The sequence below is a fragment of the Triticum dicoccoides genome, chromosome 1B (genome assembly GCF_002162155.2).
Source record: "Triticum dicoccoides isolate Atlit2015 ecotype Zavitan chromosome 1B, WEW_v2.0, whole genome shotgun sequence".
Taxonomy (NCBI): domain Eukaryota; kingdom Viridiplantae; phylum Streptophyta; class Magnoliopsida; order Poales; family Poaceae; genus Triticum; species Triticum dicoccoides.
The window spans coordinates 708114380-708120658 of record NC_041381.1 but is presented as its reverse complement, the minus strand read 5'-3'; positions in this window follow the sequence as shown (position 1 = coordinate 708120658).

The following is a 6279-nucleotide window of genomic DNA, read 5'->3' as shown; positions in this document are numbered from 1 at the left end:
AGTATGACATCAGCCAGGAGCCATAGGAGTTGCCTTAATTTATTGTATGACCTGCGTGTCATTGAATAACGCCATGTAATTACTTTACTTTATTGCTAAACCGTTAGCCATAGTAGTAGAAGTAATAGTTGGCGAGACAACTTCATGAAGACACGATGATGGAGATCACGGTGTCATGCCGGTGACGATGATGATCATGGCGCCCCGAAGATGGAGATCAAAAGGAGCAAAATGATATTGGCCATATCATGTCACTATTTGATTGCATGAGATGTTTATCATGTTTTTTCATCTTATTTGCTTAGAATGACAGCAGCATAAATATGATGATCCCTCACTAAAATTTCAAGAAAGTGTTCCCCCTAACTATGCACCGTTGCGAAAGTTCGTTGTTTCGAAGCACCACGTGATGATCGGGTGTGATAGATTCTAATGTTCGCATACAACAGGTGTAAGCCAGATTTACACATGCAAAACACTTAGGTTGACTTGACGAGCCTAGCATGTACAGACATGGCCTCGGAACACAAGAGACCGAAAGGTCGAACATGAGTCATATAGCAGATGCGATCAACATGAAGATGTTCACCGATGATGACTAGTCTGTCTCACGTGATGAGCAGACACGGCCTAGTTGACTCGGATCATGTATCACTTAGATGACTATAGGGATGTCTATCTAAGTGGGAGTTCATTAAATAATTAGATGAACTTAATTATCATGAACATAGTCAAAAGGACTTTGCAAATTATGTCGTAGCTTACGCTTTAGTTCTACTGTTTTAGATATGTTCCTAGAGAAAATTTAGTTGAGAGTTGACAGTAGCAATTATGCGGACTAGGTCCGTAAACTGAGGATTGTCCTCAGTGCTGCATAGAAGGATTATGTCCTTATGCACCGCTCGGTGTTCTGAACCTCGAGCGTTGTCTATGGATGTTGCGAACATATGACATACACGTTTTGATGACTACGTGATAGTTCAGTGCGTAATGTTAAACGGTTTAGAATTGAGGCACCGAAGACATTTTTTGAAACGTCGTGGAACATATGAGATGTTCCAAGAGCTGAAATTGGGATTTCAGGCTCGTGCCCAAGTCAAGTGGTATGAGACCTCCGACAAGTTTCTTAACCTGCAAACTAAGGGAGAAGTTCAATCATTGAGCATGTGCTCAGATTGTCTGAGTACTACAATTACTTGAATCGAGTGGGAGTTAATCTTCCATATGAGATAGTGATGGTTCTCCAAAGTCACTGCCACCAAGCTACTAGAGCTTCATGATGAACTATAACATATCAGGGATAGATATGATGATCCTTGAGCCATTCGTGATGTTTGACACCGTGAAAGTAGAAATCAAATAGGAGCCTCAATTGTTGATGGTTAGTAAAACCACTAGTTTCAAGAAAGGCAAGGGCAAGAAGGGATACTTCATGAAATGGCAAATCAGTTGCTGCTCTAGTGAAGAAACCCAAGGTTGAACCCAAACCCGAGACTAAGTGCTTCTATAATGAGGGGAACGGTCACTGAAGCAGAACTACCCTAGATACTTGGTAGATGAGAAGGCTGGCAAGGTCGATAGAAGTATATTAATATACATTACATTGATGTGTACTTTACTAGTACTCCTAGTAGCACCATGGTATTAGATACCAGTTCGGTTGCTAAGTGTTAGTAACTCGAAATAAAAAGCTATGGAATAAACGGAGACTAGCTAAAGGTGAGGTGACGATATGTGTTGGAAGTATTTCCAAGGTTGATGTTATCAAACATCGCACGCTCCCTCTACCATCGGGATTGGTGTTAAACCTAAATAATTGTTATTTGGTGTTTGCGTTGAGCATAGACATGATTGGATTATGTTTATCGCAATATGGTTATTCATTTAAGGAGAATAATGGTTACTCTGTTTATTTGAATAATACCTTCAATGGTCGTGCACCTAAAATGAATGGTTTATTGAATCTCGATCGTAGTGATACACATGTTCATGCCCAAAGATATAAGATAGTAATGATCGTACCACCTATTTGTGGCACCGCCATTTGAGTCATATTGGTATAAAACGCATGAAGAAGCTCCATGTTGATGGATCTTTGGACTCACTCATTTTTGAAAAGTTTGAGACATGCGAACCATGTCTGTTGGTGTATACGCATGAAGAAACTCCATGCAGATGGATCGTTTGGACTCACTTGATTTTGAATCACTTGAGACATGCAAATCATACCACATGGACAAGATGACTGAAAGGCCTCGTTTTCAGTGAGATGGAACAAGAAAGCAATTTGTTGGAAGTAATACATTTTGATGTGTGCATTCCAATGAGTGCTGAGGCACGCAACGGATATCATTATGTTCTTGCTTCACAGATGATTTGAGTAGATGCTAAGTTTATTTACTTGATGAAACACAAGTCTGAATTATTGAAAGGTTCAAGTAATTTCAGAGTGAAGTTAAAGATAGTCGTGACAAGAGGATAAGATGTCTATGATATGATCATAGAGATGAATATCTGAGTTACGAGTTTGGCACACAATTAAGACATTGTGGAAATTGTTTCACAACTAATACCACTATCGTTCATGGGTTAGGCATTAGAGACAACCGCATTCACTTTAATAGGGCACCACGTAATTCCGTTGAGATGACACCGTATGAACTATGGTTTAGAGAAACCTAAGCTGTCATTTCTTAAAAATTTGGGGCTGTGACGCTTATGTGAAAAGTTTTGCCTGATGAGATCGAACCCAAAGCGGATAAAATGCATCTTCATAGGACACCCAAAAACAGTTGGGTATACCTCCTAATTCAGAACCGGAAGCAAAAGTGATTGTTTCCAGAAACGGGTCCTTTCTCGAGGAAAAGTTTCTCTTGAAAGAATTGAGTGGGAGGATGGTGGAGACTTGATGAGGTTATTGAACCATCACTTCAACTAGTGTGTAGCAGGGCACATGAAGTTGTTCCTATGGCGCCTACACCAATTGAAGTGGAAGTTGATGATAGTGATCATGAAACTTCAGATCAAGTCACTACCAAACCTCGTAGGTCGACAAGGATGCTTACTACTTCAGAGTGGTACGTAATCATGTCTTAGAGGTCATGTTGATAGACAACAATGAACCTACAAGCTATGGAGAAGCGATGGTGGGCCCGGATTCCGACAAATGGCTCAAGGCCATAAAAATCCGAGAGAGGATCCATGTATAAAACAAAGTGTAGACTTTGGAAGAACCACTTGATGGTCATAAGGCTGTTGGGTGCAGATGGATTTTAAAAGGAAGACGGACAATGATGGTAAGTATCACCATTAAGAAAGCTCGACTTGTCGTTAAGATATTTTCCAACAAGTTCAAGGAGTTGACTATGATGAGACTTTCTCACTCGTAGCGACGCTAAGAGTCTATTGGAATTATATTAGCAATTACTGCACTATTTATGAAATCTTGCAGATAGGATGTCAAAACATTGTTTCCTCGACGATTTTCTTGAGGAAAGGTTGTATGTGATACAACCAGAAGGTTTTGACAATCCTGAATGATGCTAACAAGTATGCAAAGCTCCAGCAATCCTTCTAAGGGCTGGAGTAAGCATCTCGGAGTTGGACTATACGCTTTGATGAGATGATCAAAGATTTTGGGTTTATAGAAAGTTTATGAGAAACTTGTATTTCCAAAGAAGTGAGTGGGAGCACTATAGAATTTCTGATGAGTATATGCTATTGACATATTGTTGATCAGAAATGACGTGGAGTTTCTGGAAAGCATATAGGGTTATTTGAAAAGTGTTTTTCAATGGAAAACCTGGATTAAGCTACTTGAACATTAGCATCAAGATCTACAAGGATAGATCAAAACGCTTAATAGTACTTTCAAATGAATACATACCGTGACAAGATTTTGAAGGAGTTCAAAATAGATCGGCAAAGAAGGAGTTCTTGGCTGTGTTGTAAGGTGTGAGCATTGAGTAAGACTCAAGACCTGACCACTGCAGAAGAGAAAGGACGAAGGTCGTCCCCTATGCTTTAGACGTAGGCTCTAAAGTATGATATGTTGTGTACCGCACCTGAAGTGTGCCTTGCCATGAGTCATTCAAGTGATCCAGGAATGGATCACAGGACAACGGTCAAGGTTATCCTTAGTAACTAGTGGACTAAGGAATTTTCTTGATTATGGAGGTGGTAAAAGAGTTCGTCGTAAAGGGTTACGCCGATGCAAACTTTGATAGTAATCTGGATGATTCTGAGTAGTAAACCGGATTCGTGTAGTAGAACAGTTTTTTTGGAATAGCTCCAAATAGAGCGTGGTAGCTGCATCTACAAGATGACATAGAGATTTGTATAGCACACACAAATCTGAAAGGTTCAGACCCGTTGACTAATAACCTCTCTCACAAGCGAGATGCGATCAAACCCCATGGGTGTTGAATTCATTACAATCACATAGTGATGTGAACTAGATTATTCACTCTAGTGCAAGTGGGAGACTGTTGGAAATATGTCCTAGAGGCAATAATAAAATGGTTATTATTGTATTTCCTTGTTCATGATAATTGTCTATTATTCATGCTATAATTGTATTAACTGGAAACCGTAATACATGTGTGAATACATAGACCACAACATGTCCCTAGTGAGCCTCTAGTTGACTAGCTCATTGATCAATAGATGTTTATGGTTTCCTAACCATGGACATTGGATGTCATTGATAATGGGATCACATCATTAGGAGAATGATGTGATGGACAAGACCCAATCCTAAGCATAGCACCAGATCGTGTAGTTCGTTTGCTAAAGCTTTTCTAATGTCAAGTATCATTTCCTTAGACCATGAGATTGTGCAACTCCCGGATACCGTCGGAATGCTTTGGCTGTACCAAACGTCACAACGTAACTGGGTGGCTATAAAGGTGCACTACAGGTATCTCCGAAAGTGTCTGTTGGGTTGGCATGAATCGAGACTGGGATTTGTCACTCTGTATGACGGAGAGGTATCTCTGGGCCCACTCGGTAATGCATCATCATAATGAGCTCAATGTGACTCAGTAGTTAGTCACGGGATCATGCATTATGGAATGAGTAAAGAGACTTGCCGGTAACGATATTGAACAAGGTATAGGGACACCGCTAATCGAATCTCGGGCAAGTAACATACCAATGGACAAAGGGAATTGTATACGGGATTGATTGAATCCTCGACATCGTGGTTCATCCGATGAGATCATCGTGGAACATGTGGGAGCCCACATGGCTATCTAGATCCCGCTGTTGGTTATTGGCCGGAGAACGTCTCGGTCATGTCTGCATGGTTCCCGAACCCGTAGGGTCTACACACTTAAGGTTCGGTGATGCTAGAGTTGTTATGGGAAATAGTATGTGGTTACCGAAGGTAGTTTGGAGTCCCGGATGTGATCCTGGACGTCACGAGGAGTTCCGAAATGGTCCGGCAATGAAGATGGATATATTGGACGAAGGGTATTGGAGTCCGGAAGTGTTCCGGGGGTACCAGGCTATGGCCAGCATGACCGAAAGGTGTTTCGGGAGCCCCGACAAGTGTTGGAGGGCCTCATGGGCCAAAGGGGAAGGGGCAAACCAGCCCACTAAGGGGTGGTGCGCCCCCCACACCCTTTCCCACGTTATTTGGGGAGGTGGGGCGCCTCCACCTGGCTTGGGAGGCAATCCTCCACCTGCTTGGCTTGGGGGGCATGTCTCTCTAGGATTTTCCCTAGGGAGATCCAATCTGCTTGGCCGCCGCCCCCTAGGGGAAACCCTAGGGCGCCCCCCCTCTCCCCTTGCCCCTATATATAGTGGAGGGATGGGAGGGCAGCTGCACCTCTTCCCTGGCGCAACCCTCTCCCTCCTCCAACACCTCCTCCTCCTCCGTAGTGCTTGGCGAAGCCCTGCTGGAGAACCACGAGCTCCACCACCACCATGCTGTCGTGCTGTCGGAGTTCTCCCTCAACTTCTCCTCTCCCCTTGCTAGATCAAGAAGGAGGAGACGTCCCCGGGCTGTACGTGTGTTGAACGCGGAGGCACCGTCCGTTCGGCGCTAGATCGGATCTTCCGCGATTTGAATCGCCGTGAGTACGACTCCATCAACCGCGTTCTTGTAACACTTCCGCTTAGCAATCTTCAAGGGTATGAAGATGCTCATACTCTCCCTATCTTGTTGCTAGAATCTCCATAGATTGATCTTGGTGATGCATAAAAAATTTTGAATTTCTGCTACGTTCCCCAACAGGATGTCACTAGGGAGAACCGCCTCCGCCCCATAAACCATGA